Source organism: Hemibagrus wyckioides, linkage group LG22, assembly GCF_019097595.1.
Source record: "Hemibagrus wyckioides isolate EC202008001 linkage group LG22, SWU_Hwy_1.0, whole genome shotgun sequence".
Classification (NCBI taxonomy): Eukaryota; Metazoa; Chordata; class Actinopteri; order Siluriformes; family Bagridae; genus Hemibagrus; species Hemibagrus wyckioides.
The window spans coordinates 18,551,679-18,579,429 of NC_080731.1; the positions used below are offsets into that span (position 1 = coordinate 18,551,679).

The 27,751-nt window shown below is 38.6% G+C and overlaps 2 pseudogenes; one reads left to right on the forward strand and one right to left on the reverse strand.

Annotated features, from left to right (window-relative positions):
* Positions 1-1,021: 1,021 nt before the first annotated feature.
* Positions 1,022-12,651, reverse strand: LOC131343066 (DLA class I histocompatibility antigen, A9/A9 alpha chain-like; annotated as a pseudogene).
* Positions 12,652-19,454: 6,803 nt separating this feature from the next.
* LOC131343766 (piggyBac transposable element-derived protein 4-like) lies at positions 19,455-20,755 on the forward strand (annotated as a pseudogene).
* Positions 20,756-27,751: the final 6,996 nt, after the last annotated feature.

A 27,751-nucleotide genomic window follows, 5' to 3' on the forward strand; every position in this document is an offset into this window, starting at 1 on the left:
TACATATTTTATCAAAGCACTTTTCTTACACAGTTCTTTCATCATGGCCTCATATTGCATATACTGTCATACATTAAAGAATATCTGTGGCAATGCGCAATCTACTTAATGAAAAGCCAACATATTGTTTTTCTTCTGAGGATTATTTTTATTAGACAATTAATTATCAAGAGTAACTCCTCCTACAGCTTTCGAGCGACATGCACCAAACTCGGCACGTTTGTTGGACCTGGTCTGAAGTTTGTTGCTATTACTTTTCTAAGTGATCGGAACTCCGGTATTCCCGGTACAGAAACTCAAAGTGGCCTTTTTCCAGATAGAATCCCATTCAAAATTTTGTAGGTTTATAACTCGGCGGGCTTTCGAGATATCAACAACAAACTCGGCCAGCTCCTTGGGCGGGATGAAGCCGTAAATTCTGGATCCGATCGGAATTCTGGTTTTCCGGTAGAGCCCCGCCACAAAACTACTGCAACACACACGTGACATATCAAAACACTCAGAACAATGAGGGGAACTTTGTGACCTGTGTCACAGGTCACAAAATAAGTGGAATTGTAGAATTACTCCACCATACACATGTGCCGTTTCAAAATGTTCAGCACAAGGAGGGAAACTGCGTGACGTGTCCGGGTGACGTCACGTCCGCACCAATGCCCGCAAAATAAATAGAATTTTAAAAGTACCCCAACATGCACGTGACATATCAAAACACTCAGCAAAATGAGGGGAACTTTGTGACGTGTGTCCAAGTGACGTCACGTGATGACATCTTGCTTGGTCAAGCCAAACTCAAAGTTTGTTGCGACAAACTTTAAAAATCTAGTTTTATAATGTAATCTAATGTAATGTACCATAGTTACATACCAAATAACCACAGCCAAGACATTTTAAATATTATTGCACAGTTTCACAGAGAGAAGTGATATAAGATTGAGGTAGTGTGCAGATTACGACAAATTATACAACCAATTGCAGGTTCATAAATAAGGGAGCAACACACACAAGCCTTTTATGTGCAATTCATTTTTTAATGAAATTGTTTTTTGTTTTTAAAAGTTTAGCAGGCAATTTACCAAAAAATCTATTTCATAAAAATCATAAAACATGTTCGCTAAATAAAAACTTTCATTTAAGACATAGGTGATTATTACAATAAACATAATGTCCAGTTAAGTACAAAAGTTTTTTTTTTGTTTTGTTTTTATCTAAAGGTTGTACAGTCTCAAAGTCACATTTGAGCATTATTGTCTGTGCTGTCAGGGTGGGAGGGGCTAACCTCTGAGGTAAAATGTGACTTGTCTCATGTTGCATTTAGTTTATAGCATTCAGAACATTTCACATTTCAAATAGTCAAAACACAGTTACAATAAGGCACTTAATAATGCATCATAACAAATAAAAAATAACACTTGGCCAGTACTTATTGCACCTGATCCATAGGATGAGGAACAAGTTACAAAGTGTCTCTGTAAACACTGCTAAACACATCACTCACCACTGTGAGTATAAATAAAAATAATACAGACTTTTACTATAATCACAGTCTTTTTTCTGTACCTGTAGTGTGCGTTTCCTGCACTGAGAAAGATCAGAAATCTCATGTAATAAACTCACTGTATGTCTGAGCAGCTGCTGAGTTCAGTTACTGAAGCTTTTGGGAACATTTGTTTTGTAGTTTTTTAGAATCTGACTGAGAACACAATTAATAAAAACCCCAAACTCTATTAAATACTGTTTAATTAATAACTAATAATTAAAATCTGTTCATTTCAGCAGTAAAATAGTTTGTGTTGGTTTGGTTGTTGAGATTCTCCTAACTGATAGTAATGTAACCCCACTGGAGTCTAAAACAAAAATCTAAGGAAAAGTCCAGAAGTTTGTGTGCTGTGAGATTCTCAGTACAGCAGTGACACTGACATGACAGTGAGGTGCTGCTACGACTCAATCAGCTACTGCAGTGTTAGAGCTGGGTTTGTGTTTGTTTCTTCTTTTTCTCATACTTAATAGTTTTATAAAGTATTATATAGTGCTTCTTTATATTTTAATTAGATTTTTATGTACTTAATGTTATTTGTCACTTGAACACACATGTCAGCAAATGCATACCTATAAAACCTGAGATGATCGTTTTATACCTAATTTTTAGGTAAGTAGTGTCTCAGCTGCTGCTCTTACACTTCTGTTCTTTCTCTGTAGAGGTGAACCTAGAAATTGTTTTTTGTAGACGTTTCTGCTTTAATCCACAGTAATAAATCACCTACTGATTAACTCCATAAGTTCTGATAAAGACTGAAAATGTGCAGTACCCTGGAGTCTGAGCTAAACCCACATGAAAGACGTCTGTATTCACTCTTCACACCCTGGATGGAAGCTTCAGTAGAGGAAAAGCTGGGCAGGAAATCACTCTTCAGTGTGGAGGCTCACTTACTGGTTTAGACTGGAACGTCACTGTGGAGTCTGAAAGACAGATGATGATCAGACACTTATTAAAGAAACTGTCTTCTGTAACTGATCTTCAGGAAAGAACCAAAGTTACACTAAATATAATCTGTATATTTTTTCTTCATTAAATTGTAAAAATATTACAAAATATGTAACATTTAACACACATTTAAGGGATGTAACTCAGCTCCTGTCTGAACTTGGGGACTTTGCGCACCAGACCCCTTTTTCTTTATCCAGATGAACACTCCAGCAACAACAGCAACAAGAACAGCAACTACGACTACAGGAACAACAACGCCAGTCTTCCATCCATCTGATCCTCCATCTGTAAAATCATCACAGAGCTGAGTTACTGATGCAGCAGAAAATAAACACTTTCACTGTAAATCTGTAGTTTTATAGGAAAGTGTTTCTGACCTTTTGTGATTTGCTGCTTGTTCACATTCAGCACTAACTCCTCCTTCAAGCTGCTGTGCTGAATCACGCAGGTGTAGGTGTGTTTCTGCAGATCCTCAGCTGGGACTTTCAGAATGCTTCTCTTCTGGAAGCTTCCATCCTGGTTGGGTAACGTCTCTCTGAGCTCCACGTCCTCGTTCACGTCCTCTCCGTCCTTCCTCCAGGTGATATTCACTGCTTTGGGGAAGAAACCTGTAGCGTGACACACCACCTCTGGAGAAGGCGAGTGTTTCTGGAACACTGATGCTGTAGGAGGAACTGCAGAGACACACAGAGACAGAAATATTAAAAATCCTGTTCAGATTCCTTTACTGATTGTGTAAATGACACTAGTGTGTGTACATGTGTGTGTTATAAGGAAAAAGAATGTCAATTGTTGTGAAGGAAAAATGTAAATGTTGTATAACTGATGTAGTGAGAAAGTAGAATGTAGACTACTTGTGTCACGGTCAGAACGGAGGGTACAGCTAACCAAGGTCAACTGATAGTTTAGGAATGAAGAAAGAATAAATAAAAGTACACTTAGCTGAGAAAGACAAAAGTAAGTAGCCAATTAATGTTTTTGTTACCTTATAAGGAGTTATAAATCTAAATCTCTGGTTTAGAAAGATGTCTATAAAAACTAAGTGTAACGAATGACGAGGCTCTTCCTCTTTGAGATTTCTCTGAGAGCACTGGGTCCTGTTGAGCAGCAGTACAAATAAAACTAACCCTGAGTACCATTTTCTCAAGACGTCCATTACATTGTGTACACCATTACTGTGTGTGTGTGTGTGTGTTGTAGTGTGTCTGTAGTGTTAGTGTGTGTGTGTTGTAAAGGATGAAGGAGTGTGTATACTATCTGTGTGTGTGTCTAACAACTGTATCTGCAGTAACAGAGCAGGTCACACACACTTTACCTTTCTTCTTTAGAGTCTCTCTGCCATAAGACACAAACTTCTTTAACTGATCAGCACAGTCGATCTTCAAATAGTCCTTCCAGTATTGAGCTTCATCTCCTGTAGGATCCCACTGCTTTATAAAGATCACAGCTTTATCATTATCTGCAGTCCAGGTTCCAGTGTTCAGATCCAGACTGATGAAATCTTCTCCATCATAACTGTACTGATCATATCCTCTAGTAGTGCTGTCATCATGGAGCTCACAGCTGTACATCCTCTGGAGTGTGTGGACTCCTACACACACACACACACACACACACACACACACACACACACACACACACACACACACACACACAGACAGAGAGAGAGAGAGAGAGAGCTCTATAATTAAATTCTCATCTCTCATTTCCTACAGTTATTATAAATTATTTAGGCTTTTACTTTGAGTAAATATAAAGGATATGAAGATATTCAGAAACGTTGTGACAGTAAGAGTAATTATCAGTAAAGTGTCAGGAGGAGCAGCTCTACTGCAGAGTAGAAAGTCTTCAAACATCTTCATCTTATATTCCATACACTGAACTCTACAAGTCTCAGACACATGCAACGAAACACTGTAAAGCACAGAAGCCTTCAGAAATAATGAAATTAAACACAAAGTTCAATAAACGAAAATAAGCCCCACCTGCTTGAGGAAGGTAGAACTGCACTGGGTTTTTTTATATCCTGTTTCATTACTTAAGCATTCATTAACTGCTACAATTATTCAAATAACACAGTTATTCAGAAAACACATCCCTAGTGTGTGAGTACAGTCAGTGTGTGTATTAGTGATTACAGCTCTGACTTTCACCTTCATTTTGATTTAAGTTCCTCATTACTGTATCCACAATGTTGTGGAGGTGCTCCTGATGATTCTTCACAAGCAGTGTCTGTATGTTCCAGTAATGTGGTTCATCCGCACTGATCTTCTGTATCCACTGTATCTTTGGGATCATCTCTTTGGTCTTACAGTCATAAGACACACACTGCTCTCCATCCAGCAGACCAACAGCAGTAAAATTTATTCCTGGTGTGATGAGAGTGTGGAGGTACTGCAGAGAGTGTGTGTCTGTAAGAAGAGTAAAATAGTTTTAGTAACTCAGCACATATAAAGGTCACCCATCATACCAACACACACACTGAACATCTGACATCATGCTGCTGCTTTTATTAAGCTGGAGAAAGACGTCAGACTCTTCATTCATTTAATAAACACATGGATATTTTGTGCCACATTGAAGAATGTACAGTGGAATTTATTTACATGGCCTGTCATATTGATTAACTGAATCTCCATAGCAACATTGTTTAAGTCATTAAAAATTCCTAAATCAAGGATTTACTGACATCAGGACAACATTGTCTATAAATTTGAGAAAGTCTTTAGTAGAAGTATTCTGAAAACTGCATGTAGGCAATGAAGGAGGACATCACTATACTCTACAGGGGGCAGTAGAGAGCAGCTTTACTTCATGGTACAGTCCATAGGCTCTAAAACTTCTTAAGGCATTGATTGAAGAGTGCTGATTAAAGTTAGAGATAGATAGAGATAGAAGACAGCAAACAAAGTTTTTAAGGCTTTTTTGTTCTGTGACGACGTAACTAATGAAAGGTATTGCTTAAACTCTTTTTAAAATACAGCAAACAGGGGTCTGGAGTTAGAGTATTTGGATTTGTGAATGTGGAATTTTGCCAATAACAGAATTAGGTTCATTATGAAGAACTGATGTTTTTCCAGCAGGACTGTAATCAGCAAATCCCAACACAACATCCTTCCACAATAAAACACTGTTTTTATAAATTTTAAATCTAAAAAAAAATCAAGTAAATCTTGCCAAAACTGGAGCAAATATCACTGTTAAACTTTATGTAATGGCCTGCTGGATAATATTTATGAATTTTTTGTAGGAAACTTCTTTTACTTTATTGGATAGAAAAAAGGTATGTGGAAGCATTCATACTTTTTTTCCAGGAGATATATTGTACTGCGTTACTCCAGTAAGTAACGTATGGCAAGGAGACAACTATCCTTCTGGAATAATGAGCGAATGGTTTTATCGTTGTTTTCGCCAGAAGAACTGAAGCACAGCTTAGCAATGAAGTTATCAGTCAGGCTAAGGGAGGCCGGTAGTGTTGAATGAGTACCTTGCAGTAAGGCGAGAGCACCTGACGGGATAGCACCCATAACTATAGAAAATTCTTTTAGCGAGACAGGAAACTGAAAACGATCAAGAATTCTTTGTAAGAAAATAATAGGCCTTGAGAATTAAGTAACTGACCAATAGAATGTTCTTGTCAAACCAATTCTGAAAAAAATATGGATTTATTCTTATTAAGAACATTACAATTGTTCCAAAAAATATTTCTGGGGTGAGAAGTTGCGCTTGAACATCAGGGACAAAGCCAAAAGAACCTGCCTGTGAAAAGCTGAGAGTGTAGCTGGTAATTTATCAATTTTATTGTTGCAGATCAAAAGGAATTGGAGACCACCAAATTGGGAAAAGATGTAGTTGGGAATGAAGTTCCACAAAGACTCTAGGTTCTTCCTGAACTGTTTAGCCAGTTAATCTTAAAGGTGTAACTTAGAGTACTAAAGTCTAAGAAGTTGAGACCACCTTTTTCCAAGTGTGTTCATTACAACAAACTTTTTAATATAATGAACTGATCGTTTCCATAGAAAATTAAAAAGAAGCTGATCGATAACTTTACCTAGTTTGGGGTCTAAAGGGACAGACTGAGCTGCATAAGTAAGAGATGAAAGACCTTCTGCCTTAGAGAGAAGAACTCCACCTCTTATAGAAAGTTCTCTTTGTAACCTCTGGTTAAATCTTTTCTGAGTTTTATCAATAAGTGGTTGGTAATTAAGAGTACATATTTCATTTTGGTCTTTCACAACTAGAACCCCTAAATAAGTGACATTATCTTTCACTGGGATATTATGAAGAAAAGAATCAGCACAGTCTTTGCTATTAAAGAGTTCACATTTCTGTAAATGTAATCGTAAGCCGGAGGCTTCTGAGAATAAAGTGATAGCCCAAACTGCCAGGGGAATTTGTGCAGCATCTTTAAGAAAAAGGGTTATGTCATCTGCAAGTTGACTGATAATCACCTCTCTTCCAGCATTGGATATACCTTTCAAACTACTCGCTTTTATCTGATCACAAAGAAGCTGAGCCGCAAGCAGAAAAAGTTAAGGGGAGATCGGACATCCTTGTCTAATGCCTCTCAAAATCTGAAAACATCGAGTTGCACCATGTTTTAAAATCACTGAACTACTACCGTTTCTCTACAAGGTTCTACAGGCATTACAAAAGAATTCCCCAAATCCCAATTTTTTAAGACACTGAATAATAAAACTGTGTTCTAACGTATCAAAAGCTTTATAAAAATCTAGAAATATCATCTATCAAATTTGAACAGTCTAAAATATCAAACACTCATCTTATATTGTTTGAAATGTGTCTATTAGTTAAAAAGCCAGATTGTGATTCATCTAGTAAAGAAATGAGAACATTCTTGATTCTTTTGGAGAATATTAGGGCCGAAATTTTATGGTCATTGTTTAAGAAAGTAATTGGGTGACAATTTTCAATAAATAATGATGGGAGGAAGTTTGAGATTTTGGATACACTCGGAGAAAACTTTTAAAAGAAAAGGGGCAAGAATGTCCGAATTGTTTATAAAATTCTGCAGAGCTACCATCATTACCAGGTGATTTATTACACTTCAGAGATTTTATAGCATCAACAACCTCTTCCAGGAGTATGTCCTCATCACAGCATTCTTTATCTAAGTCACTGATGCACTTACTTTTTTCCAGAGAGTTTAAAAACTGAGAAGAATCAGCACAGTAACTAGATTTCCAACCATTTAGCTCTTGACCTGACAAAGGCCCCTTCTGCTTTCTGCTTATAAATTTCATCCAGTTTATGATGCAGGTCACTTAAACACATTTTCTTCAGGTGACACATTATTGGGAGATATCACGGAAAGAGAAGTAATTTCAGATACAACCTGCTCCTCCAAAGCTTTAAATTTAAGAGCTACCATAGGCCCTCAGATATTTGCCAATTTCATATTTCAGTAGTTCCCAATACCTGCCAAAAGTGCCCTCCTTCTGTGCCAGATTCCAGTGAAAGTAAATTATATTTTCAAGTTCTGGTTTAACATGTCCTAAATGAGAATGATTCATTTTCCAAAAGGAACCATATCGAGCAGTTACAGAAGCAGAAGAATTAATATTTATAGAGATTGCCTTGGGGTCTGTTAAGGGAGTAACAAGTATTTCAACGGACACATTCTCTTTTGAGAAGCTCCCAGAGATTAACCAGAAATCAATTCGAGACTGTTTGGTACCACTTGCATTACTCCACAATTAGGATTAGTCTCTCTCCAAATATCAGATAGATTGTACTTCTGCATGACATTCTTCAAAATGCCATTTAAAGAGTCTGACTGCTTTGGAGGCCATCTATCAACTAGATCATTCAAAGTGATATTAAAGTCTGCCCCAATAAGTAAATAAGCGTGTGGATATTTCTGAAACCAAAACAATAGTCTGTCGTCTAAGGACTTAAGTTGTTTATCATTTTCAGAATTGCGATTGTACACGTAAATGTTAACCAAAACCAAAAAAAGATATGACCATCCAGACGTAAAAGTAAACAGAAAAAGTGTCCCAGAGAATCTGAAAACGCCTTGAGGATATTTCCAGAAAAAGTGTTTAATGTAGTGACCCCTGCTGACCTCTCAGAACCATGAGCAAACCAAAGATCATTATTCCACTGTGACCTCCATAACTTTCTCTCATTACTAACAGAGTGCAATTCTTGAAAGAAAAGAAAATCAGTAATGAGTTGTTTCGCAAATAAGAATAAAGCTTTCCTTTTAACAGAATCTCTTAACCCCCTGGTATTAAGTGAAACAATTGATAAAGACATAGAACAAAAACAAACAAAGCAACGAGAAAGAGAAAAATAGCAAGTAAAAAAAAAACTACAAGCAAATGCGTAGCTCTTCTGAGCCGCATCACTTAGTACAAGGAACAAACACACAAGCCCTTAAAGTGTCCCGAGTCAATAATCTCAAAGTAATAACACTGCTTTCAGCAGCACAGGAATGCCATGTATAAATAAGTCATAACTTAATTTCACCTTCTCCCTGAAAAAGGCCTTCAGAATCAATAGTGCAGGCGCCCATATCTTAAAATAAGTGGCAATGAAACTGTTCCATTAACCAATCAGATTTCAAGTTGGTGTCACTGGGGCCATCTAGCAGGCATACGATTATGTCAGCAATTTCCTGTCCTTTGATTGGATAGTTGGAGTAGTCAGAGGCAGCAAACCACACATATACAGTGTTTCTATATTCTCTGTGTCTCATTTCGGATGCTGCGTCCTTCGGAGATTGCAGTTTGCTGCATACGGCATGAAGAATTTTTTTTTTTTTTGAGAAACGTAACCGTAATAATATTGACTATACCTTGTGAGGTGTGAAATACTGTAGACTAATTTCTCTTTTACTTTGCTATTTAACAGTTGATTAGTATCTATTGCCATGGTGTCCAGGGGCGATTCTAGAAAATTCTAGATAGAATATTCTAGTGTGGGTATAATAGTAAAAAAATAAATAAATAAATGAAATAAATAAAGGTTTGAGTAACAGGGTAGGATGGTAAACTTATTGCAGCATTCCACTCCATTGTATAGATGTGTATAACATTTGAATACTGAACAAGCCAAATACAAGTCTTCCTGATCACACCCCCACACACACGTCCTCTGATCCTCGCTCTGTGACGCCGCGGTCTGTGGATTGAAGCTGGAGTCTGCCGCCGTTTTTATATGAAATTTAAAGGGGACTGAGGCGATTACCAATTTGTGTACAGTTTATGGAGAATCGCAGAATTTTAGGAGGGCTGAGTAGAAAATGGCCTAGCGACGCCCATGGTGGCGTCATAATGATGGTATAGAGGTGGATTAATTCAGGAAGGACACCAGTGAAGGTCTAGGTATGAAATGCACGGTCTGCCACTGCCATTAAAAGGTTTAAAAAGACATTGCACACCATCAGCCAGTCCTTCACGAAGATTCTCCACATTAAGGTTGCATAGATTTATAGGCGTGGAGTCCAGGGGCGTTAAATTTAAAAACATCAAATTTAAAAACATTGATTTAAAAACATCAGAGGCTAATTAGGGAGAGGGGCTAAGCAACAATAACACGTTTTGTAAGGGCATTTTTATGTAATATTGTTTAATAATAAACACAAATGGTATGCAACTTCAGAGAATTTCATTCAATCATTTTTCTGACTCCTCCCATCATTTCAGAGTCTTGCTAGTAAAAAGGAGTTCATTAAATTCATGACATTTTCTCTCACACAGGTATACCATGCAATATTATCTCGTGTATATTAGCTTGTGTGTGAAGCAGTGCCGTGTAGATCGTTTTATTATTATTATTTTACAATAATCTACATTATACTTGCACCTCTCATTTCATTTATTCTGGGACTACTGTATGTATTATTCTTTGTTTCTTTTTCTTTTAATAGCCTCTCTTCTCTTATTGTTCTCTCATCTGTCTTGCTGCTTGTATCTTGTCTACTTCATGCTCTTGGTGACTTTTCTATCCTATTTCTTTGAGGGTGGAATCATCAGAGAGTATCTCCAGAGACTGGACTTGAGCAAAACAGTCAATTACCATATTAGTATTTATAGTGTTTAGAATTCCCTCTTCAATTGACAGAACAGCCAAATGGTTAAGTATGTTCTGGCCCATTGTTCACCTAAGCCAGACCTGGGTATTTTATTGCCCGCGGGCCACATCCGGCCCACTGACTACCCTTGACCGGCCCGGTATATATACACAACCAGTCAAAAGTTTGGACACACCTTTTAATTCAATGTTTGTTGTTTAGGGATTTATTTTCTACATTCTAGAACAATACTGGAGATTTCAAAACTATGAAATAACACGCATGGACTTCAGTAATCCATATGTAATGACAACAAAAAACAGTCAGTTGTTATTTTAAGACACAGTCAGGTGGTCTGGAATAGTTCTTGCAAGAACAGTATTGTCAAGTGCATTTGCAAAACCCATCAAGCACCATGATGAAACTGGCTCATATGAAGATCATCCCAGGGAAGCAGGACCAGAACTTACCTCTGCTGCAGAGGAGAAGTTCATTTAGAGTGACCAGCCTCAGAAATAACCAATTAACAGCACCTCAGATTAGAGCCGTTATGAAGGCTTTACAGAGCATCAGTAGCAGACAACTCTCTCAATATCAACTGTTCAAAAGGACATTATTGTGGATTTCGGCCGCCTTCAGCATTGTTTTACAATGTAGAAAGAAATAAACATCAGGAAAGACCATGGAATTAGAAGGTGTGTCCAAACTTTTGACTGGTAGTATGTGTATAATTAAATATTTATATATATATATATAAAAAAAAAGTACTTATAAGCAATAAGCCTTGTCTGTATTTTAACTTTAATACTGCATTAGTTGAATAATAGAAAGTCATGATGTTCAGACTTTAATGTCTTAGTGCTTTAGGCTTATTTAATTTAAGGCTTTTGTACATATTGGGTATGGAATAATTTTCTAAAGGGTCCTATATGTCAGGGGTTTTCAGAATCAGAGACAGTGGGCCTCCTTTTTGACACAACGTACATTTATTAGCCGACTTTTATCAACTGTGTTAACATTAAAAATTAAAAGTTAGACTATTATCTGAATAAAAACATTGTTTTTTTTTTATTGACCGTTTTCTTTTTATTGCTGTCGCGCTCGAGGGCTGTAAGGTGTTGTAGTCACGTGGTGTGAAATCGGCGCTGTGTATTTGGGGTGTGTGTAGAGGGTTTCAGTGAAAATCGTGTACAGTAAACGGCAACAGTGCTCAACTAAAACGTTCAACATTTTATTAATTCCTCTACACTCCGGTGGCAAAATTCGAGATAAAACATTCGGGGCTAGATTAAAATCATCTGGTGCTCGAGCCCAATGATTAGCCCTAGCGACGCCCCTGGTGGACTAAGATTTCGTTGCTTTGCAAAACCGGAAAGTAGTAACTCGACAGAACACAGGATTATCTTGACGGAAAGATGGATTTAAATTACGATTTCTTTTTCTTTCAGCCATATTGAAAAGATATAAATGTAAAGACGGCAAAATGTCAAGTATAGTATACCGCAGAACACGTTGGGCTAACTTTTTTAAAATTTTGTAACCCCCCTCCATGTGTCACGGCGTTCAACAGCACCATTTTGTAGTTGTTTTAATATCGTCATAAAATGTATAAATAAACTATACCTCAAACAAGATCTTCTAATACTTAGCTAGAATGTCCATTGCATATCTAGCACAAGTACTGTATATTTTTTGTAATCAAGGTGTAAAAACAGAGTAAACGCATTTCCGTTTTATAACAAACGTTTTCGCTGCAGTATAAGATGCGCAGTTTATAGTCAGTCTACTATTGCAGTCACTATTTACCAACATTTACAGAACACAACTTTATAAATATTTTATAGTTTACGTTTCTAAACTCACCTGCTGATGAAAGATGAAGAGAAAACGTGAGAAAAAGCAGGACTTTGAACACAGTGCTGCTGTCCTCCATTTTACAGTGTAGACTTTAAACAATCTCATAAATAAAATTTGGGTGGCACAGCGAAATAAAATCCCCACAGCGTTTACCGAGTAGCAAAACTGCAGGAGAGAGAAAAGTTTAGATACCATTCAGACTTTCACTTTGACACCGAGGCTTCCGTCTCTTATCATAATATTATGCGGAGGCTTTTCGAGTCACATGATTGTGATTGTTGATCTGATTGGTTGCTTCAGTGGGCGGTGACTGGCTTGTTTTTAGAGGTGGAGCTTTAAATCCAGTGTGGTTAAAGAAACGGAAATGACCCATTAGTGATGGATTGTGTTGTAGGTGTGTGGTGGTGTGTAGAGTATTATTACAGACAATTTATTAATGAAATCATCCAGAAAAAGATCTCAAACTCTGCAATACCATGAACTATTGCTCCCAAATAAGATAAATCCCATATAATTATTCAAATGTATGTATTGCCATCATTATACACTGTAAGAGGAAGCCAGTCATTATTATTATTATTATTATTAATATAAATTTGTACAGATGCACTGCTGGCTCTGTCCTCAGCAGCTGATGTAAACGCAGGAGGTTCAAATTGTAAAATAAAGATTTGTGAAGCATTAAATGTTTCGATTGTATTGAAAAAGGCTTCATGACTCCAAGCTTAGATTAACACTACATGCTAGTGGCTTCTGTGGGTCAGATATATTAGCAGCACCAATAAATATCTGAGTGGATGAAGTGGTGATTTATTAACATTTTTTTCTATTTTATAATGAAATAAATATACTGTGTTTGTATGACTCATGGATCACACAAGTGCTTGTGTGAAACACACACACAGGTTGGTATTTACTACAAAATATATCAAATGTCAAATCACACACATATAGGATCGACCTGAAATAATGGCTAATTATTTAACCTTTAGTTTGTTGAACCCTAGTAAGAGGTATTATAAGGAATAATAATAATACAGCAGTTTTCAAACACTGAAATATTGATTAATTAGTACACACTGCTAATGGGTGTATTCCCCTTATCGTAATAATACATAATAGTTTAAATGTATTTCATTTCAGTTTTACAGTAAATGATAAAATAAAGATAGAGCAGGAGGAAGTTGAGATAAAAAAAAAGAGCAGTGAGTTAGAGAGGTTTAGATCAGAGGAGGAATGGAGCAGAAGAGGAGACAGGAATATCATCTCAGAATAATAGCAAGAACATGCAATGTCCAAAAAAAAAGAGAAGAGTCACGGCTTGCATTACATATATATTCACATTTTACATAAAAAAAGATGTTCATGCAAATTACAAGCAAAAACAAAAGAAAAACAATATGTACATGTATTTTGGTTAAAGAGAGAATAAAATGTCTCACTTCAACAGTGGAAAAAAGAGAGAGATTTCTGACATTTGGCACACGCTCTTACAGAGTGACATACAAGAATGCTTAGAAGTAAATGTACATACAACATACAACAATACATAAAACAAGTAGCTTCAGGAAGAGGTAGGTCTTCATCCACCGTTTGAAGACGGTCAGTGACCCGACTGTCTGAACATCTAGGGGAAGTTCATTCCACCACCTCGGTGCCAGAACAGAGAAGACTTTTGATGTATACCTACCTTTTACCCTGATAGATGGTGGGACCAGTCGTGCAGTGCTAGTGGATCTGAGGGAGAGAGGTGTAGTGTGAGGAGTAATAAGAGCTTTGAGGTAAGATGGTGCTGGTCCATTCTTGTCTTTGTAGGCAAGCATCAATGATTTGAATCTGATGCAGCTACTTGAAGCAAGTGGAGGAGCGTAGCAGTGGGGTGGTGTGGGAGAACTTAGGCAGGTCACGCAGCTGCATTTAAGATCATTTACAGAGGACAAATTGCATTCAGCATTCAGAAACATGGAACAGAAACATGATAAAATGTCATTATGAAGCTCAGCTACAGAATGTGCTATTCGTGTCTACATCTACAAGCAGGAGAAACTTCATTTGTGGCATAAAGAAGAGTTCTACCTACACACGGCTAAAGTTAGGGCGGATTAGTAGAGCTCAGATAAAGATAATACTAGTAGACTATTACTAATTGCAGTACTAATGATAATTATCATCACCTTCCACAGTCCCGCAGCTGTGTGATTACATGAGCTCCCTTGAACCCTAAGCTTAAGGTTCGACACGTTCAGGCTTTGACTTTTAAATTCACAAAATTTCCCACATCCTTCACACCCGACTGTATTACTGTGAAGGTTCTGCTAAACCTCTGAGCTCTTCAAACTGCTAATGTCTTACAGTAACAAGAAACTGAATCAACAAGAGATATATATTTTACTGTAATTTATCCACTGACACTTCTTTTTAAAACTCATCCTCTCATTCCTCTAATGATGAAGGTCTGGGTGTTCTGATGTCCTTTATAACTCTGTCAGAGAGATTCTTCATCTTACTGTGAATGAATCAATAATGATCGAAACCACATTTTAACACAATATTCTTATCTGGATGTACCATAGTTATGATGCTGTCACTAGTTAATTCGTTAAATAATTTAATACTTTCTATATAAAACCATAGACAATATATAACATTGTTTGTGCCTTAAATGTCTGAACATCATATTCATAGCACTTCATAATAAACATACACTGAACAAAATTATAAACGCAACACTTTTGTTTTTGCCCCCATTTTTCATGAGCTGAACTCAAAGATCTAAGACCTTTTCTATGCACACAAAAGGCCTATTTCTCTCAAATATTGTTCACAAATCTGTCTAAATCTGTGTCAGTGAGCACTTCTCCTTTGCCGAGGTAATCCATCCACCTCAAGGGTGTGGCATATCAAGATGCTGATTAGAGAGCATGATTATTGCACAGGTGTGCCTTAGGCTGGCTGCAATAAAAGACCACTCTAAAATGCGTTTTACAGTTTTACTGTACTGGGGGAGGGTCCGAAAACTACTCAGTATCTGGTGTAACCACCATTTGCCTCTCGCAGTGCAACACATCTCCTTCGCATAGAGTTGATCAGGTTGTTGATTGTGGCCTGTAGAATGTTGGTCCACTCCTCTTCAATGGCTGTGCAAAGTAGCTGGATATTGGCAGGAACTGGAACACGCTGTCGTATACGCAGATCCAGAGCATCCCAAACATGCTCAATGGGTGACATGTCCAGTGAGTATGCTGGCCATGCAAGAACTGGGATGTTTTCAGCTTCCAGGTATTGTGTACAGATCCTTGCAACATGGGGCCGTGCATCATCATGCTGCAACATGAGGTGATGGTCGTGAGTGAATGGCACAACAGGATCTCGTCACAGTATCTCTGTGCATTCAAAATGCCAACAATAAAATGCACCTGTGTTCGTTGTCCATAACATAAGCCTGCCCATACCATAACCCCACCGCCACCATGGGCCACTCGATCCACAACGTTGACATCAGCAAACCGCTCACCCACATGACGCCATACACGCTGTCTGCCATCTGCCCTGTACAGTGAAAACCGGGATTCATCCGTGAAGAGAACACCTCTCCAAAGTGCCAGACGCCATCGAATGTGAGCATCTGCCCACTCAAGTCAGTTACGACGACGAACTGCAGTCAGGTCGACACCCTGATGAGGACGACGAGCATGCAGATGAGCTTCCCTGAGACGGTTTCTGACAGTTTGTGCAGAAATCCTTTGGTTATGCAAACCGATTGTTGCAGCAGCTGTCCAGGTGGATGGTCTCAGACGATCTTGGAGGTGAAGATGCTGGATGTGGAGGTCCTGGGCTGTTGTGGTTACACGTGGTCTGCGGTTGTGAGGCCAGTTGGATGTACTGCCAAATTCTCTGAAACGCCTTTGGAGACGGCTTATGGTAGAGAAATGAACATTCAGTTCACGGACAACAGCTCTGGTGGACATTCCTGCAGTCATCATGCCAATTGCACGCTCCCTCAAAACATGTAACATCTGTGGCATTGTGCTGTGTGATAAAACTGCACATTTTAGAGTGGTCTTTTATTGCGGTCAGCCTAAGGCACACCTGTGCAATAATCATGCTGTCTAATCAGCATCTTGATATGCCACGTCTGTGAGGTGGATGGATTACCTCGGCAAAGGAGAAGTGCTCACTGACACAGATTTAGACAGATTTGTGAACAACATTTGAGAGAAATAGGCCTTTTGTGTACATAGAAAAGGTCTTAGATCTTTGAGTTCAGCTCATGAAAAATGGGGGCAAAAACAAAAGTGTTGTGTTTATAATTTTGTTCAGTATAAGTCTCATATCATACATGTAAATCTAATGCATTCACTACATTGGCTCTAAAAAGCAGAAATAGTTGGTTTGTTAAACACTGATATATCAGGAGGCATTAGAAGTCTTACATAATAAATAATTAAGCATTTAATTCCATGTTAAAATAAACTTTGTCTCAAAATAAAACTAATCTGTTTTGTATACATGTGTTTTAGAAAACAAACAGATCATTTAAACTATTAATTATTAAATGTAAACAGTTTTACTGACTTTTATTTCATTTTATAATGATTAAATCTGATAAAGATTTTTTGAGGTACTTTGTGCAGGTTTAATGAAAGAGTAACACACACACACACACACACACACACACACAATTTTGGTACACAATTCTTGAACATGGAGTCAGTGAAAAGTGCAGTGTGATATTTATTTTCAGGTTTATTAAGCAATTTAGCAAAAATATATTTTATAAAAATGATACATAGAAAAACATACTCTTTGGTTACATTGCTGAGGTAGGTGATTTATCACAAACATAAATGTGTTTCATCTTTAAAATAAAAATATCATGTTAAGTGCAAAAGTTTTAAAGTTTGAGTTTCAGGGGTTAAAAACATAAAATAAAAAGATTTTTAATTGTTTGTGTTATGTTTGGGTTGAACTGGAACAAAGTCAAATTTAGAGCAATATTGTGCTTGTTCTCAGAGTGGGAGGGGCTAAGCTCACTCTCCTGTCAATCACAGCACCATGAGCCAACTGTGGGTTTCTGTGAGCTCATGTATGTGGAAGAGGAGTGTTTAACTGTGCTCTGTGACACAGTGAGCAGAGGAAAATATCTATAGCTGACTAAATTTGAGGAGAAAAGAAAAAAGAAAAGAAGAGAAAAACATGTCCTCTAAATGCTACTATTATTTCAGGTAGTAAAACTTTTGCACTTGAACATGTAGAACACTTTTCTGAATAATCTCCAGTGTAATGCTACATAATAAAACTTCATTTTGAAACATTTTCATTATTAAAATAAACACGACTGCAATTGGAGCTTCACATAAAAGGTGCAAGTTCACTGCTCATATTGAATTTACTTCATATCCTTTCAGTCAGAACACAATAAGTTACAAAAGGCATTAAAAATACTTCATAAAATAGCAATAAAAATCTGTGAACAAGTACTGCTCTTTACCTGTTTCAACACACAAGAAGTTGCAAAAATCATCGAATAATCTGTCATAAATATTTGTTTGTAAACAATGACGTAAACATTGCCAGAGACATTAATCACTGTGAGAAAAGAAATAATAGACTTCTTATAAAAATTTTAATTTTCTACTGTCATTTTTTACTGCGTCTTCAGTGTATATTTCCTGCACTGAGAAAGAACAGAAATCAAAAGGAAATCAGAAAGATCTCTCTGGGATCATCTGTTTTGGTCATTAAGGTAAACACTTCATTCTCTGACTAATATGGAGTAGAGCAGCTTTACATTTACTGAGTGTTGCTGTGATCCTCTGAAGCTCTGAACTCCTCCCTCTGTCCTGCACAATCAGGGAAAAGTCCAGAAGTTTGTGTGCTGTGAGATTCTCAGTACAGCAGTGACACTGACATGACAGTGAGGTGCTGCTACGACTCAATCAGCTACTGCAGTGTTAGAGCTGGGTTTGTGTTTGTTTCTTCTTTTCCCCACATTTAATAGTTTTATAACGTTTAATAGTTTTATAACGCCACACACTTTATCTTTTACACATTTTTAGTGCCTTTTTGTAACATTGTGTTCGATTATATTTTGCAAATAATCAAATAAACAAATAAATAAATAAATAAATAACAGACCCCCTGGAGACCCAGAAGAGGAGAGTTGAGTTAAAGAGCATGGTTGAGCTTTTGGATACTGGCAATCGTGTAATGAATAAATTTCTGGTTTTACCCACTGTTCTGTTTTGGCCATGTTCTGCACATGATGTGTTTTTGATATGTTTCGGTGTCTCTTTTCTTTTCCCCTCCTGTCTGAGGACGATTACCTGCAGCTGACGCTACAATGGACCAGAGAGTCTGAGGACAGGGAAGTATGTGACGTGATGTACATAATACACTCATGTAGAGGTTTGGTTCTGTTTAGTTCATTAGGTGAGGAGTGAGTGTGACTCTGTGTACTTTTGTTCTGGTGATTAGTGTAGCGTGAGACAGGGAAGTTTTGTTTCCTTAGATTTTTTCCGCAGATTAGTATGAATAGGCAGGTGTAGTTAGCAGATTTAGGTTTTGGTGTTTTCTTTGATTTAGCACCGGTCACAGACAGTTCAACCCTCCTGTTATCTTCAGGTCAATTTGACCCGGTGTAAAAAGTTTAAATTGTCATAACTTGGGTTTTCTTTCATATACTTGCATGAAAATGACATGGATAGTTCCATACTATGCTCTTTGAAAATATTGAATATTACAATTTTTATTTAATTTTTATTAAATTATGTGTGTGAATAATTTTTAGAGCATCCAGACAAAACAAAAGCTACACATTTGTAAACATTTCACACTTGTGATATACAACATCTGATCTACCAACATGGGGCTATACACACACACACACACACACACAGTCAAACACTGTTCAAAGCATTGGCCACTGCATTTCATTGGGCCACCAAACAAAACAAAAGCTATGAGATATGCCTTTGCCCAATTGGGGACAAGATAACAATAAACAAAAAAACACAGAATTTATAGCATCCTCAGGGCATTTCACATTTCACATACCCAGACAGCAAAATGAAGAGGACCTACACAGCATTACAGGCCCTTGACCTACTTTTTGACCCTGTGGAGGAGGAGAGAGATGAGGCAGAACCGGCAGAAGAGGAGGAGGAAGTGTCAGAGAAGAAAATACCACAGAAAATGATGAAGATTTTGTTCCATCTGACCAGGAGGAATCAAATGAAGAGGAGCCTCCTGAAACTGAAGAAATTTTCCAATCAAAAGATGAAAATATTCTCTGGTCCTCCATTCCTCCAAGTGACCGACGCCGCAGGTTGGGGGCAAAGCGGGAGAGGAGCCCCAAGGGCCAACAAGGTATGCTGTCTCTCGTGCTGATACCATAAAGTCAACTTTCGAGTTGTTTATATCAGAGGAAATTCAAAAGACAGTGCTAGACATGACCACCAAGGAGGGGTGTCCTGTATATGGTGACAGCTGGAAAAAATTAGATCAAAGATCTACAGGGATATCTGGGTCTAATGATTCTTGCTGGGGTCTACCGCTCCAGTAAAGAGGCTATGTCCAGCCTGTGGCATTCTCAGATGGGGAGGGCAATTTTTTGTGCCACCATGCCACTGAAGACATTCCACCTCATTTCAAGCATCATACGATTTGATGATCGCAGCACCAGACCAGCGCGCCGTGCCAGAGACAAACTGGCTGCCATCCCACAGGTCTGGGATTAGTGGGTGCAACACCTGCAGCTGATGTATAATCCAGACACTAATGTGACCGTAGATGAGCGCCTGGTCCCGTTCAGAGGTCGATGTGGGTTTAAGCAATATATGCCAAATAAAGATTCCTTAAACCTGCCAAGTATGGAATTAAAATCTGGGTAGCCTGCAATGCCCAGACAAGCTACGCCTGGAACATGCAGGTGTACACCGGCAAACCTGCGGATGGCCAGCCAGAGAAAAATCAGGCCCAGCGTATGGTTCTCGAGGTGACAGAGGGTCTTCGGGGACACGTCATCACCTTTGACAACTTTTTCATGTCCTATGTCCTTGGCCAGGAGCTGCTAAGGAGGAAGCTGGCCATGGTGGGAACTGTAAGAAAAAACAAACCAGAGCTTCCCCCTGCACTACTGGCGACAAAAGACAGGGCCAAATTCTCCTCCCAGTTTGTGTTTACTGACACGCATGCTCTTGTCTCCTACTGCCCCAAAAAGAGAAGGAATGTGCTTCTCATGAGCACTCTGCATCGCGACACTGCAGTTAGTGCCACAGAGGACAAAAAGCCCCAGATCATCCTTGACTACAACAAAAACAAAGGGGGGTGTTGACAACCTCGACAACGTATTGCACCTTTTCATGTGATATTTATTCATTCAGCTCAATGCATTTCATTCTTGTGTAAGAAAATATAAATGAATTTGGACTGATTTGTTGTTTGTTACTTTTGTTGCAGGTCACCAGTGTTTACAGTTGTGAATGAATGACAGCTCATTGACCCCTGATGGTGTTTATCAATATGCTTGATGTGTCTGCATACAACTCCTTTGTGCTGTGGAGAGAGATGGACCCAAGCTGGAATCAGGGAAAGTGCCACAAAAGGAGGCTATTCCTTGAGGAACTTGGAAGAGAACTTGTGACACCTCTCCTAAGACTATGCCAGGTTCTTCCTCACATGCCAGCCTCTGCCAGCTTGGTCATGGAAGTCCAGCAAGGTGCATCAACCTCTGCAGCTGCCCCCCGCCATCCAGCTGCTTCTCCTCGACCATCACCCAAAAGGAGGAGGTGCAAATTCTGCAAAAATGACACCAAAACCAGCACCCGGTGCCAAAAATGCCCTGCACATATTTGCAAAAATTATAGCATCATTACCTGTTAATCATGCAAATGAAGACACACACACACACTCACTCACACACACGCAGTTTCTGTTCATTGTATTTAAAGTTTAAAACAATTTTGAACTTTAAATTACATGTTGTGTTTTGCAAATCATATTTGTTTGCTCTCTCTTATTTACGAATACAGTTGCATCAGTCAGCTTTCACCTGGGGATATGCTGCTAATGTTTGACATACACCAGTCAGGGGTTATCCAAAATAATTTATTTCATGTAAATGAGATTTATTGTTCATATATTAAGTATAATAAAAAGCATGAGGTGTAAAAAGTTTTATTTACATGAAATTATGCCGTGTTTTTGAGTGGTGTGTGTGTGTGTGTGTAGTCCAATGTTGATAGATCAGATGCAAAAGGGGTAACAAGTGTAAAATGTTCAAAATATGTGTAGCTGATCACAGAATGGTGTAATCATAATACACTTTATGCTTTATAAGCAGTCAAAACAGACAAAAACAGACATTTTTTGAACATTTTACACTTGTGATACCCCTTTTTGCCCAGCAGGGGGAAGCATCTGACCTACCAACATGAGGCTACACACACACACACACACACACACACACACACACACACACACACACACACCACTCAAAAACATGGAATAATTTATAATCCCTGCACTGGTTACCTGTTAAACTTAGAATTGACTATAAATTAGCATTACTTACGTTCAAGGCTCTAAATGGTTTAGCTCCCACGTATCTCTCCAGTCTTCTAACACGTTACAATCCACCACGCTCTTTAAGATCACAAAACTCCAGACTTCTGGTAGTTCCCAGAATATTAAAGTCCACAAAAGGGGGTAGAGCATTTTCGTATTTAGAATGAAAATACTTGCTCACTCTGTCTGTCTGTTGTTTTCTTATGTTGTTTCTTATGTAAAGCTGCTTTGAGAAAATGCTCTTTGTTAAAAGCGCTACACAAATAAAATTGAATTGAATAATTTCATGTAAATGAACTTTATTGTTCATAAATTAAGTATAATTAAAAGCATAAGAGGTGTAAAAGAAGTTTTATTTACATGAAATTATGCCATGTTTTTGAGTGGTGTGTGTGTGTGTGTGTGTAGCCCCATGTTGGTAGGTCAGATGCAGGAGGCAAAAGGGGTATCAAGTGTAAAATGTTCAAAATATGTGTAGCAATGGTGTGATCATTATACAATAAATGTATACCTACAAAACCTGAGATGATGATTGCTTTATACCTAATTTTTAGTTAAGTAGTGTCTCAGCTGCTGCTCTTACACTTCTGTTCTTTCTCAGTACAGGTGAAGGTAGAAATTGTCTTTAAGCTCCTGCTTTTATCCACAGTAATAAATCACCTACTGATTAACTCCATAAGTTCTGATAAAGACTGAAAATGTGCATTACCCTGGAGTCTGAGCTAAACCCACATGAAAGACGTCTGTATTCACTCTTCACACCCTGGATGGAAGCTTCAGTAGAGGAAAAGCTGGGCAGGAAATCACTCTTCAGTGTGGAGGCTCACTTACTGGTTTAGACTGGAACGTCACTGTGTGGAGTCTGAATTATATATTATATATTATTATATTTTAAATAATGATAATAATAATAATAATATATGAATAAAATGTATGAAACTATATTTATTTATTAATCCTGTCACTGTGATTTAATGATTTAATGTCCAATACACAGTCAGGAGATGATAAGGAGATGTCTACCTTTAATTTCATTATCCCATAACTTCTGCTGTTTGTTTCTTACATCGATGACATTCAACCCCTATTTTATTCACTGACACCTTAATGTTAGGCTTCTGGAGATTTCAGGGCTTTTCTTATCCAGATGGTCATCCTCCTCATTTCCCTTTACACCTAGCCAACACCTAAAGAAGTTTACCATTGATCCCGTTGATCCATCCCCAGCTCTGGATCTAGTGATCTCTCTGGTGATCTCTTCTTCTGCTACTGCACACAACTTTAAGGTAACCATCAACAATCAGATGTCCATAAAAGCATTTCACTATCACATGCTGTGAGGATTCAGACTTCAGTAATACACACAGAGACAGCTTTCATTTCAAACTAGCATTTCCAGCTATTCTGCTCAGATGGCCATGTGAACATCTCTATAGGAGAAATGATGGTCAGTAAACAGACCTTCGAGTCCATACTGCTCTACATTTGTGATGGAGACATCAGCATGCCTCTGGAGGACTCACTGTATCCTTTAACAATACCAAAGTCTCTCTCTTGTGGAGGAACAGTTACACATACAAGCAGAACTAATGATAACAAATATACATGACATTCTGTCCACTTAAACTGTAGCACAGAAAAATCTGTGACTTGATGAACTCGACTTTATGGGACAAAGTGCAAACTAAAAAAGTGAAAAAAACTACAAATAGACATTTTATGACATTTGTTCACACTTGAATATTTTATTACACTGGATAATAAACAGATCTAACAAGATGTAGAGTAAAAAAAGAAATGTGCATTAATAATAGAATAGAATAGAATAGAATAGAATAGAATAGAATAGAATAGAATAGAATAGAATAGAATAGAATAGAATAGACAGCAACATACACTATATTGCCAAAAGTATTCGCTCACCCATCCAAATAATCAGAATCAGGTGTTCCAATCACTTCCATGGCCACAGGTGTATAAAATCAAGCACCTAGGCATGCAGACTGTTTTTACAAACATTTGTGAAAGAATGGGTCGCTCTCAGGAGCTCAGTGAATTCCAGCGTGGAACTGTGATAGGATGGCACCTGTGCAACAAATCCAGTCGTGAAATTTCCTCGCTCCTAAATATTCCACAGTCAACTGTCAGCTGTATTATAAGAACGTGGAAGTGTTTGGGAACGACAGCAACTCAGCCACGAAGTGGTAGGCCACGTAAACTGACGGAGCGGGGTCAGCGGATGCTGAGGCGCATAGTGCGAAGAGGTCACCAACTTTCTGCAGAGTCAATCGCTACAGACCTCCAAACTTCATGTGGCCTTCAGATTAGCTCAAGAACAGTGCGCAGAGAGCTTCATGGAATGGGTTTCCATGGCCGAGCAGCTGCATCCAAGCCATACATCACCAAGTGCAATGCAAAGCGTCGGATGCAGTGGTGTAAAGCACGCCGCCACTGGACTCTAGAGCAGTGGAGACGCGTTCTCTGGAGTGACGAATCACGCTTCTCCATCTGGCAATCTGATGGACGAGTCTGGGTTTGGCGGTTGCCAGGAGAACGGTACTTGTCTGACTGCATTGTGCCAAGTGTAAAGTTTGGTGGAGGGGGGATTATGGTGTGGGGTTGTTTTTCAGGAGCTGGGCTTGGCCCCTTAGTTCCAGTGAAAGGAACTCTGAATGCTTCAGCATACCAAGACATTTTGGACAATTCCATGCTCCCAACTTTGTGGGAACAGTTTGGAGCTGGCCCCTTCCTCTTCCAACATGACTGTGCACCAGTGACCAAAGCAAGGTCCATAAAGACATGGATGACAGAGTCTGGTGTGGATGAACTTGACTGGCCTGCACAAAGTCCTGACCTCAACCTGATAGAACACCTTTGGGATGAATTAGAGCGGAGACTGAGAGCCAGGCCTTCTCGTCCAACATCAGTGTGTGACCTCACAAATGCTCTTCTGGAAGAATGGTCAAAAATTCCCATAAACACACTCCTAAACCTTGTGGACAGCCTTCCCAGAAGAGTTGAAGCTGTTATAGCTGCAAAGGGTGGACCGACGTCATATTGAACCCTATGGATTAGGAATGGGATGTCACTTAAGTTCATATGCGAGTCAAGGCAGGTGAGCGAATACTTTTGGCAATATAGTGTATTTTGTAATTGTTACATTATAAAAGCTACAGTTCCTCCAACACAGACCATCAGAATGATCAGTTTCATATGAAGTAAAGATTAAATATGTGACATTATGTTCACACATTCCTCTGTCCCACTGAAGAATAGACAACATGTGTATAAACATTTACATCGTATATCTTGTTCCTCTTGGTTTTCTTCTTAGAGAACTGAAGTGAGTCGGAGTCAGAAACCTGCAGGAACACAGAAGATACACAGAGATGATAAAATATAAAAAATAAATCAGGGAAATTTGTTTAGAAGATATGAGCCTTATTATTATATTTCATTGTTAATAAACAAAATGTACCCAAGACACTAAAATTGCTGTCATTTATTTGTCTTCAAATGAAAGTATGTTAGTGAGAGGTTAATAAATTCTTCATCTGTATAAAATACACACTCCAGATGTACTGATTTGTGTTTAATCAGCATGAAACATTCTGGAGGTCAGTGTAGGTTTCAATTTCTCTCTCATTTACCTCATTAACTTCTGCATTATCTTCAGCACCTAATGGAACACAAGGCCATGATTTATTTATTATAATTAGAGAGATATACAGCTCTGGAAAAAAAAAACACTCCAAATATTTCTTAAATCAGGATCTCTACATGTTTGGAAGCCATTCCATTCCAGTGTCTGTTTAATTCCAACTCAATCTCACCTCATTCTGCTTAATGCAGTACGGTTTAGGTGATCACTTGAACCAAATCTTATTTAACAAGGAAATAAATGACTGCTGCTGTCATCACTATCCTCTTTCAGTAGGACCAGCTGGATGGCAAAAACAGTGCTAGTAGGACCTCAGAGGTAATTGGAGTACAAAGAGGAAAAGAAAAGTTTTGAGTGAGGAGAAGAAGGGTTCAATTCTGGCTTTATTGGCAGAGAGATACAGCGAGCATCATGTTGCTCCTATTCTTAAAATTTCAGTCTCGAACCCACTGTGAAATTTGGTGGAGGATTGGTGATGATCAGACCTGACTGACCTGACTGGCCAGACCTGACTTTGTCTCTCTATCCACCTTGAAGTACTGTGCAGATCAGCTGTCTCCAGTATTTACAGACATCTTTAACACCTCACTGGAGATATGCCATGTGCCAGTCTGCTTTAAGACTTCCACCATCATCTAAAAATCCCAGGATTACAGCACTTAATGACCACAGACCTTTTGCTCTGACATTTGTAATAATGAAGTCCTTTGAATGCCTCATGCTGCCCCTCCTAAAATAAATCATAAACCCTCTCCTGGACCCCCTGCATTTTGCCTACAGAGCCAACAGATCTGTGGATGATTAACATGGCTCTCCACTTCATCCTCCTGCATCTGAACTCCCCAGGAACCTATGCTAGAAAACTGTTTGAGGATTTTAGCTCTGCTTTTAATCATTCCAGCTCTACTACAGGACAAGCTCTGTTTCCACCTGGATCAGTGGAGCAAGTGGATCACAGACTTCCTGACTGACAGGAAGCAGCATGAGACACTAGGAAAACATGTCTCTGACTTACGGACCATCAATACTGGTTCCCCATGAGGCTGTGTTCATTTTCTACTCTTCTCCCTGTACAACCTCCAGTCACCAGTCTGCCAAACTACTGAAGTTTGTAAACGACACCACCCTCTTTGGGCTCATCTATAATGGTGATAACTTTGCCTATAGGTTGTACATTAATCATCTGGTAACCTGAACCTGGAGCTTAATGCTGTAAAAACAGTGGAGATGGTTGTTGACTTTAGGAAGAACCCAGCACCACCTACACCTATAACACTACATGACTCCCCAGTCAATACTGTAGACTCCTTCCACTTCTGCCTCCTTCCGCCTCCATCGTCTTTGGCCAGGACCTCAAGTGGATGCTGCATATAGACGGATTAATTTAAAAAGCACACCAGCGGTTGAACTTCCTGTGGCAACTAAAGAAGTTCAGCCTACCAAAGACAATGATGGTGCACTTCTACACCTCCATTATGGAGTCTATACTCACCTCCTCCATCACCACCTGGTACACTGCTGCCACTACCAGGGACAAAAACAGACTGCAGAGTGTCATTCACTCTGCTTAGAAGGTGACTGGCTGCAATTTACCACCTCTTTAGGACCTGTACACTTCCAGGACCCTGAAGTGGGCAGTTAAGATTGTGGCTGACCCTCACACCCTGGCGCAATCTTTTCAATGCTCTCCCCTCCTGCAAAGACTGTGGTCCAGCAAGATAAAAACCTCTTTCCATCAGCAACTGGCCTCATCAACAACATGCAGGACCCGCCATGGTCTCTTATCCACCTACTTGGACATTAACACATAAATGCACAAACCCCCTTTGTTGTGTTCATAAGCATCACATTAATGCACACGACTCAGGCAGCTATACTGCACCTGCACCTTATCTTACCTTCCTACCTCAAACTGAGAGTTTTTGGAATGGTCACTAATGTACAATTAATATACAGTTAATGTTTCCATCTCCACTGACAGTAGCACTGCTAATTTAATTGTTTGCACTGGTTCATTTTTTATACATTTGATTTTGGATGATGATATTTCATGATATAATATCACTGTAGTGTGAACTTTTTACATTTACCATAAATTTCACCCAAAAGCCAAATATCCTTAACTTTTTGTGAGTAG